The sequence below is a fragment of the Capra hircus genome, unplaced genomic scaffold (genome assembly GCF_001704415.2).
Source record: "Capra hircus breed San Clemente unplaced genomic scaffold, ASM170441v1, whole genome shotgun sequence".
NCBI lineage: Eukaryota > Metazoa > Chordata > Mammalia > Artiodactyla > Bovidae > Capra > Capra hircus.
Window position 1 is genome coordinate 9156 of NW_017189623.1, and position 9941 is coordinate 19096.

At 39.3% G+C, this 9941-nt stretch overlaps 1 pseudogene; it reads left to right on the forward strand.

Moving 5' to 3' along the window:
• The first annotated feature begins 450 nt into the window (after positions 1 to 450).
• LOC102172426 lies at positions 451 to 873 on the forward strand (annotated as a pseudogene).
• The last annotated feature ends 9068 nt before the right edge of the window (positions 874 to 9941 follow it).

A 9941-nucleotide genomic window follows, 5' to 3' on the forward strand; every position in this document is an offset into this window, starting at 1 on the left:
TGAACCTGGGTGTGGCTGAAGGAAATCACCTTCGACCAATGGTATAATAGAAAATGAGACACAAGCAGAAGCTTTGTCAACATCTGTGCATTCGAGCTTGCTCTCTCTTGCTGGTCCTAGAAACCTTGAACCTTCAGCATGTGAATAAATCCACACTGGACTGCTGGAGACTCACGTGGCCCTGTCACCCTTGCCACTCTGGCCAGCAGTCCAACACCAACTGCTGGGCAGGTGAGTGAGGCCATGCTAGGCCAAGTGGCCCCCAGGAAACCTGCCGTCTAACCATGTGAACGAGAGCAGCAGGACAACTGTTCAGTGGAGCCCAGCTCAAGTTTTCAAATCATGTAATCATAAGCTAATAAGTGATGGCTGCTTGATTCTACCAACTTTGGAGGAGGCTTTTTACATAGCAAAAGCCACAGTGGAAAGTATATCAGCTTTCTGCTGTAGGCCCAAGTGGTTGCTGCCAAAAAGGTCAAGTTTAGGAAACCTGGGAAGATGGGGCTGGTCTTGGCTGGTCGCTACTCTGGACGCAAAGCAGTCATCATGAAGAACATTGGAGATGGCACCTCAGACTGACCCTACAGCCATGCTCTGGTGAGTGGAACTGATTGCTATCCCTGCAAAGTGCCATGGGCAAGAAGAAAATCACCAAGAGGTCAAAGATCAAGTCTTTTGTGAAAGTTTATAATTATAATCACCTCATGCCCACAAGGTATTCTGTGGATATTCCCTTGGACAAAACTTGTCAACAAGGTTGTCTTCAGAGATCCTACTCTCAAATGCAGGGCCTGACAAGAGGCCAAGGTCAAGTTTGAGGACAGATACAAGACTGGCAAGAACAAATGGTTCTTCCAGAAGCTTCAGTTTTAGGTCTCTTTTAGTCATTAAAAATATCAAAGAAAGAAAGAAAGTGTATCAGACACAGTCCCTGGTCTCATGAAAAATGTTCCTAGTAAGATTCTCATTGGATATGGTAAGTTTTCCAACCTGTCATTACTATTCATATCCATTCCCTTGTCTGTGTCACTTATTCAGTTATTCCCAATAGACATGGCATTCTTTGTGGACTTGGCCATGTAACTTGCCTTAGCCTATGAAATGTGAGAGGAAGTAACAGTGCCTTAAGAGGCATCTGTGTTTCCACCCACCTTCTTGTGCTTCTGTACCATGGGAAGAGGGAAGTGAAGGACACATGGAGCTCACCTGAACCCAATCTGCAGTGCGGCACCAAGGCCATCTGAGGCCAACCTCGATCAGCTAACACTCGGCCAAACTGCAGATGTGTGAGCAAGGAGAACTCACTGTTGTTTTATGCCACTGAATTTCAGGGTGCTCTGTCATGCTGGATTTTGGTGGCAAGATCTAGCTGATAGTGTGGAGCTATTTAAAGATATTGCTAAGTCAATAGTACCATTTCAAGCAACAAAGTCACATGGTTTAGTAAATTATTGGCTGAATTTTATCTACTAATAAATTTTTATTTACATTATGGCAAACAAAAATAAGAGATATTCAACTGACAGAAATAATCAGTCACTGCAATATCTGGGAACTGAGTAGCAGTAGCATCCTTTAATTTTTCAGTTGCTATATTTCTAGGACTAAAGTCTGTTTGGTCTAAGCTTGAAAATCACTATGACTGCTCTCACTGTTACTCAAGATAGTTCCTAGACACTTTCAGTACTAGCTGATGTGTTTTTTTCCCCTTTTATTATGCCAGGGTAGACGGTGACAATTAAAGTGTTAATAGCAGATATAGATAAGATTTCCATTAGAGATATTTGCCTTCGTAGGGGGTTTCTTAACCATCAAAAGACCTCAGTACTCAAAGGAGTTATGCTACAAGCATAGTCTGGCATGGAGTGTGGCTTATGTTTTGGGACAGAACACTTTTTTTTTTTTTTTCTATTCAAGTCACAAAACTTGAAGTGCTATAATCCAGGCTGTATGTAACATTGGCCCTGCTGGTACACAAGAGAGTGTTTTTAAGTTTCATATTTGCCAAGGTCTGATAATTTTTGGAAATCATAATAAAAACAAACTCTTAGATGTTTCAGCAATGTAAAATTGCTGTAAAGGTTTTTTATTTGCCTACCCTTCAGTTTTTGAACTTAATCGTGTGAGTAGGCAACAAACAATTCACAGCCTGGGAGCCACCTTGTGAGTAGTGCTACAGTGAGAGACTGTGGGCAGGAGTGGATGATACAGACAAGCTCTGTTGAATTATATCCTTGGCTATACCACAGCCATCTTGCTGTCTTAGACAAGCAGAAAGTGGTAAGCACAAAGTGCTTATCATGATACAACAAAGTGGTATCATTGTTTAGAGGATATCACTACTTTGTATAAGAATATTCAGTAATGAGAAAAATGAAATTATGCAGTCAACACCATCTTCTGGCAACCAATATGATTATAATTTTTTAGTATAGTAATACATAACAGGAATGAATTAACTTGTCAAATATAAACTAAGAATTTACTATATGCAAGACCCTGTCCTAAGAGCTAGGAATCCTCACTGTATAAAAGATGTGCCTTGGCCCTTATGAAGCTTATGTTATAATAGAAAATCTCCAAAATGTAGAATCAGTTTTGAACAGACCCTGCATTTTTTGTCCTGTTGCTGTTAGCACAAATTTTTGATAAACCTCATTAGCTTTATCACAATTAATTCTTGGCTTCTTAAAACCATTTTTAAACTGTTCAGATGACTTGTATTAATTTCCTGACCTGAGGGTATAATTTTGGTCATTTGCCCTTTTCCAAGCAAATTTTTTTAAAAAATTGAAGTTGCATTGTGAAGTTGTCTCTGATCACTTCTTTTATTTGTATTAACATGATCACGTCCCTGCCCAACCATTGAAAAAATGAGGAACAGGAAAAGGAAAAAGACTACTGATTTGCAGAAGTATGTGCTTGAAAATGAAAATTACAAAACAGGAAGTTCAGCTTACCATTTTCAACATGCAAACATTTACCACAATAATTATTTTTAAGTATCAATTTATATCATGGATCTTGGAGAATAAATTTATGAAATGAATTATCCTGAGAGCTGCTAATGGGTAATAAATTGCAATGGAAATGACCTGCTTCAACCATCAAGAGCATGGCAAACACCTGCAAATCCCAGCTTTCTCATTTACAAACAAGCTGACATGCTGGGTATTAATGCTACATAACTTGGAGCAAGTTACCTAAGTGCTCTGGGTTCCATGTTTCCTTATCCATAAAATGGAAATAAAAAGGTCCTTTAATGCCGGTTGCTATGAGGATTACATGATATTCTATGTAAAACACCTAGCACAGTGTCTGCTCAATAAGTATTGTTGATTACACAGGGAATTGAGGCTATTGGGTGGACCTAGGTTTTTGTATTTGATTTCTGAACATTTTTAGAAACAGCTGTCATAAACAAGTTCCCGTTGGTTGTCCAGGTACCAAGTGAACTAGTGTGACAATTTTTTAGATTCCTAAGGAATGTCTATTTGGGCTTCTTAATTATTTCCACATAAAAACATTTTTTAAAAAATCATAACTTCAGCATTCTACCAAATCCAAGTAACAATCTTTTCAGAAGTTTAACAAAATAGAGTGGGTTCAAAGCACATGGTGGAAGATCAACTAAGTTCCCAGAAGCAGATTCTAAAGGTCATGAGTTATTGGTCACAGAAAGTAGACTCCTCTGCTTATTTCAAGAGCAGAGTGTTCTCTGAAGATATTTCCTCCCAAGCTGTTCAGCAATTTCCTGCCCCTTGACTGTCTACAATTTGCTCTTTCAAACATGGCTTAGCAGGGTCACCCTGGTACCCAAACCTGTCATCTGAAGAGCTCACATCCTAGAAGAGACTGTTCTTTCTTGGCACTGACTAAAATAACCAGAGGAGCGTTTCCCTCTCTTTCAAAATGTCACATAATCTTTACTTTTGGAGAGCTTTGAGCTCTAAAAGCCCCACCTTCTGGAACACTGCTCTGAACACAGGATTATGCTTATTTTAATAAAAATGTGCTAGCTACCATTAGTTGCTGCTGCTGCTAAGTCGTTTCAGTCGTGTCCGACTGTGCAACCCCATAGATGGCAGCCCACCAGGCTCCGCCATCCCTGGGATTCACTCATTTAGAAATAAGGCTATTACATCATTCCCAGAAACAAACATATTCTGGAGAACAACATAGTATGTAAAGATCATAGTTATCTGATATCAGCATTATCAATTTAAAACTAAATGCACAAGCTATTTTTTTAACAGTAGTTTTAAAAAGTTTGTTTCCTTTTTTCCCTTGAATTTTTATTCCATCTCTATGACACAATTTTGTTTCATATTTCTCTATTGCAAATATATATATATAAATCATAACTAATTTTTAAAAATTCCCATGATCATTAATCTTTGGGTTGAAAAAATTCTTTGTTATTGGGTTATTATTAAAACACAGTTAATCAAAATGCTAGAAATATAATGTACAATTTGATAAATAATGATTAAACATTAAAAGTAAATATTTATTACAAGTGCATTCCTTGATTAAATGATGAGGATTTTTTTCCTAATTAATTTTTATTTCTGCATGAACATTAATTATACAAAGACAGAATTCAACATCTATTCCCATTGTCTGCTCTTCTAGGTATTCAGATCAGATCAGTCGCTCAGTTGTGTCCAACTCTTTGTGACCCCATGAATCACAGCATGCCAGGCCTCCCTGTCCATCACCAACTCCCAGAGTTCACTCAAACTCATGTCCATCGAGTCCGTGATGCCATCCAACCATCTCATCCTCTGTCATCCTCTTCTCCTCCTGCCCCTAATCCCTCCCAGCATCAGAGTCTTTTCCAATGAGTCAGCTCTTCACATCAGGTGGTCAAAGTACTGGAGTTTCAGCTTTAGCATCATTCCTTCCAAAGAACATCCAGGGCTGATCTCCTTTAGAATGGACTGATTGGATCTCCTTGCAGTCCAAGGGACTCTCAAGAGTCTTCTCCAACACCACAGTTCAAAAGCATCAATTCTTCGTCACTCAGCTTTCTTCACAGTCCAACTCTCACATCCATACATGACCACTGGAAAAACCATAGCCTTGACTAGATGGACCTTAGTTGGCAAAGTAATGTCTCTGCTTTTCAATATGCTATCTAGGTTGGTCATACCTTTTCTTCCAAGGAGTATCATGATGGTATGATCACTCACCTAGAGCCAGACATCCTGGAATGTGAAGTCAAGTGGGCCTTCTAGGTATAAGTACTAATAAACCTGCATGTAAAGAAGAACACAGGAATAGAAGGAATTTTGTTTAAAGGTAAAACAATTCTTTTAACTCTTTCTGAATTATATGCCAAATACGAGGTAGTTATATATCATTAAAAATAAATGTTAATGATCTATTAGCTGACAACTAAGTTAGGTACTTCCATTTTGTTAAAAGCAAAAAACTAGAAACCACTTGTCATGCTAAAGGATTAGTTACCTAGTCATTAGATTCATGTATTTTCCCAAGAGTAATGCTATTAATTATATTTCTCATCTTTATTTCACTCCAGATATTTCAATACTCTGGGGAACAGTTATCATGGTAATATTTAGAACGTGGGAGAAACAAACTGACAAAAGAATTGCAGTGCTGCAAAGGCAGGCTGAAGACAGCCCAGTGTTATGGTTTTAGGTAAGGGTACATATGGAAGTTAGGATCTAGAAATTTATTTTCTTCCAGTTCTTGATGGCCGTATACTCCTTGGAAAGGGTTTATTTATTCCCAGTACAACCTAAACCCAGCATAAAGACTGTCATGCAGACAAAATGGCAGTGGCAAAGGCTCCCTCCTTTTTTTTTTAAACTACACTTGCAATGTTTGAACTCAAGCTCACTGTACAAAATTCAGACGATATTGAAGTTTGTAAAGTCAAAAATGAAAATCCTCCTTCATGTTCCCTCACCCCTAATTCCCAGGGATAACCACTTTTCAATACTTTTCTATGTAACCTTACGGACATTTTGGGTCATTTTCTTACATACACAGGTAAGGGTTTCATTAAGACAGAGCTCTTGTGCTGGTTCTGTTCAGTAGCCCCTGACGATAAGTGAATAGATTGCCCTTCCATTCCTCTGTTCCCCTGTAGGGGTCTATCTTTGGTTGACTGGCCAAGAAAGAGACCTTGAGATGAAGATTCATGTGTAAGTAATTAATTAAGGAACTGTTCTGGGGGAAATTGATAAGCTAACCTAGGGAAAACAGGGCAGAGAAGGGTAAGGAACTAAGCAGAAAATATGTTTTTTTGTTTTTGTAAACTGTGTATCTTGAAGCTGTCTCCATCCTACTACATACATGGCTATCTCATTCTTTTAAATAATTACACAGTTTTCTAGTATTTCATGATATGGATGTGCCATCACTTATTTAATCTTTTTAATTTTTATTGATGTTCCTATATAGGGAAACTCCAAATTTTTACTTTTGAAAGCAATTCACAAAACATATCTATTTCTTGGGGCACATATATGATGATGTTGTAGGAAATATTAGGAATGTAGGAATTTTCTGGGTCCAGTTTATCTAAAATCTCACTAACTGCTACCAAGTTGCCCTTTTAAAAGACTGTAGGGCCTTTGTTGGAGGTCCAGTGGTTAAGACTCCCATGCTATCACAGCAGGGAACATGGGTTCCATCCCCAGCCAGGGAACGAAGATCCCACATGTCATCCAGTGCAGCCAAAAAGGCAGCAACAACATCTCTCCACCAACATGTAAGAAAGTGCTCCTTTTCTTTAACTTGGTATCTCTAATTTTCTTGAAGAGCTCTCTAGTCTTTCCCATTCTATTGTTTTCCTCTATTTCTTTGCACTGATCACTGAGGAAGGCTTTATCTCTCCTTGCTATTCTTTGGAACTCTGCATTAAAATGGGTATATCTTTCCTTTTCTCCTTTGCTTTTCGCTTCTCTTCTTTTCACAGCTATTTGTAAGGCGTCCTCAGACAGCCATTTTCCTTTTTTGCATTTCTTTTTCTTGGGGATGGTCTTGATCTGTCTCCTGTACAATGTCATGAACCTCCATCCATAGTTCAGCAGGCACCCTGTCTATCAGATCTAGTCCCTTAAATCTATTTCTCACTTCCACGGTATAATCGTAAGGGATTTGATTTAGGTCATACCTAAATCACTGCAGATGGTGACTGCAGCCATGAAATTAAAAGACGCTTACTCCTTGGAAGAAAAGTTATGACCAACCTAGACAGCATATTAAAAAGCAGAGACATTACCTTGTTAACAAAGGTCCATCTAGTCAAGGCTATGGTTTTTCCAGTAGTCATGTATGGATGTGAGAGTTGGACTATAAAGAAAGCTGAGCACTGAAGAATTGATGCTTTTGAACTGTGGTGTTGGCGAAGACTCTTGAGAGTCCCTTGGACTGCAAGGAGATCCAACCAGTCCATCCCAAAGATCAGTCCATCCCAAAGATCAGTCCCAGGTGTTCATTGGAAGGACTAATGTTGAAGCTGAAACTCCAATACTTTGGCCACCTGATGCGAAGAGCTGACTCATTTGAAAAGACCCTGATGCTGGGAAAGATTGAAGGCAGGAGGAGAAGGGGTGACAGAGGATGAGATGGTTGGATGGCATCACTGACTCAACGGACATGGGTTTGGGTAAATGCCGGGAGTTGGTGATGGCCAGCGAGGCCTGGTGTGCTGTGGTTCGTGGGGTTGCAAAGAGTCAGACATGAATGAGCAACTGAACTGAACTGATACTATAACAACAGTAACAATTACTTGTGAGGTTATGGTTTTTTTTGGTATACTTATTGGCCATTTAGATTTGTTTTATAAGCCATTTGTTTATATCCTTTGATTTTTTTTTGTTACATATTTGTCATTTTCTTATAGTTTTTAGGACTTTTAAAATATTATGGACAATTCTTCACCATTTCAAAAATATTTGAATATATTTTCCCTGAAAGTGTTACTCAGTTGTGTCCGACTCTTTGTGATCCCACGGACTATATTGCCCACCAAGCTCCACTGTCCAGGGAACTCTCCAGGCAAGAATACTGGAGTGGGTAGCCATTCCCTTCCTCAGGGGATCATCCTAACCCAGGGATTGATCTCAGGTCTCCTGCACTGTAGGCAGATTCTCTATCATCTGAGCCACCAGGGAAGCCCTATATTTCCCCCATCTTTTGCTTATCTTTCAAATTTGCTTATGCTCTCTTTTATGATAGTTTTCCTTCTTTATGTGGCAAATTTCATCAACTCAGAGGTTAAAGCGTCTGCCTGCAATGCGGGAGACCCGGGTTCAATCCCTGGGTCAGGAAGATCCCCTGGAGAAGGAAATGGCAACCCACTCCAGTATTCTTGCCTGGAGAATCCCACAGACGGAGGAGCCTGGAGGGCTAGAGTCCAGGGGGTCGCAAAGAGTTGGACACGACTGAGCAACTTCACTTTCTGTGTTCACTGTAGGGAAGCCCTGGTGGCTCAGCAGTAAAGAATCTGGCTGCAATGCAGGAGATATGGGTTTGATTCCTGGGTCTGGAAGATTCCCTGGGGGAGGGCATGGCAACCCACTCCAATATTCTTGCCTGGATAATCCCATGGACAGAGGAGCCTGGCAGGCTACAGTCCAAAGGGTCAAGAGTTGGACATGACTAAGCACACATGCATGTATTCAAAGTATTACAGGTTTAAGGAAGTCTTGTATTTCTAGATGCCCAATTTAAATCTCTTTTAAAAACAAGAATGGCTGTTGGATTTTATAACCTTTTTAATACCTCTTAAAGATGGTCATATGTCTTTCCTCCTTTTTTCTTTTAATGTATTATATTTCAGTGCTACACTTAATGTTGAACCTTTTTTATTCTCGGAGAAAATTTTGTAGATTCTTAATCTATTATTCTTTTAATACACTGATATGCTGTTTCAGTTGTGTTTGCATCTATACTAACGTGAGTTTTCTCTCCTTCTATATGTGTGTGTTGGGGGGTACCTTGTATGAATTAGATATCTGCCATATACTAAGCTCTTAGAGTTGGGAAGATTTCCATGGACCAAACATTAACATATTACTTTGCTGAAGGCATTCTTAACCTCTTCCTGAAAGCCATGTTGGTTATTATTTAGCTCCATCACAAGAATCTAGTTTAGAGTATTTCTCAATCTTGTTTTTGTTGTTTAGTTGCTCAGTTGTGTCTGACTCCCTGCAACCCCATGGATTGTAGCCTGCCAGGCTCCTCTGTCTATGGGAGTTCACAGTCAAGAATACTGGAGTGGGCTGCAAAATTCCAAATTAGAGCTTGAAGTATGGTGAATAAAGATTTCTGAGTGAAGGTGAGAGGAGAGAAATAGAAATAGATACACTGGTAACAAGAAATGACCCTCCAATGTCATAATTTCTTGGACTTCTTAGTGGTATCCAAAATGGAGAGAAAACCAGCAATGAATCAGAGTTTTGGGCCATTGGTTGTATGAATTAGGTACCTCACCCACTGTAGTAATGCCTAAGAGCAGGTTCTTTAATTGCATATTAATATTTTCAAATGTTCACAATTCTGGATCTGAATCACAAGAGAACATATACATTATGTCCACTAGGAAAAGAACAACACTTAAAAATTTACTTCAAAGTGTTGAAAATTTAACAAAAGGTGTGGTGTTTGCATGTTAATCTACCTAGGTTTTAAAATTTTAAATGTTAATCCTATCTACATTAACAGCTTTCTCTCAGACTAAGCTGCACATCAGAATTTATTTCAGAAAATAGTCTTGCCTCTGAGATTTTTATGGGTAGTGGACAAGGGTAGGCCATCAGTGTGTTTTAAAAACTTCCCAGCAGGCTTCCCTGGTGGCTCAGAGGGTAAGAATCCTCCCGCCAGTGCAGGAGATAAAGGTTCAATCCCTGACCCAGGAAGATCCCATATGCCACAGAGCAACTGAGTCCACGCATCACAAC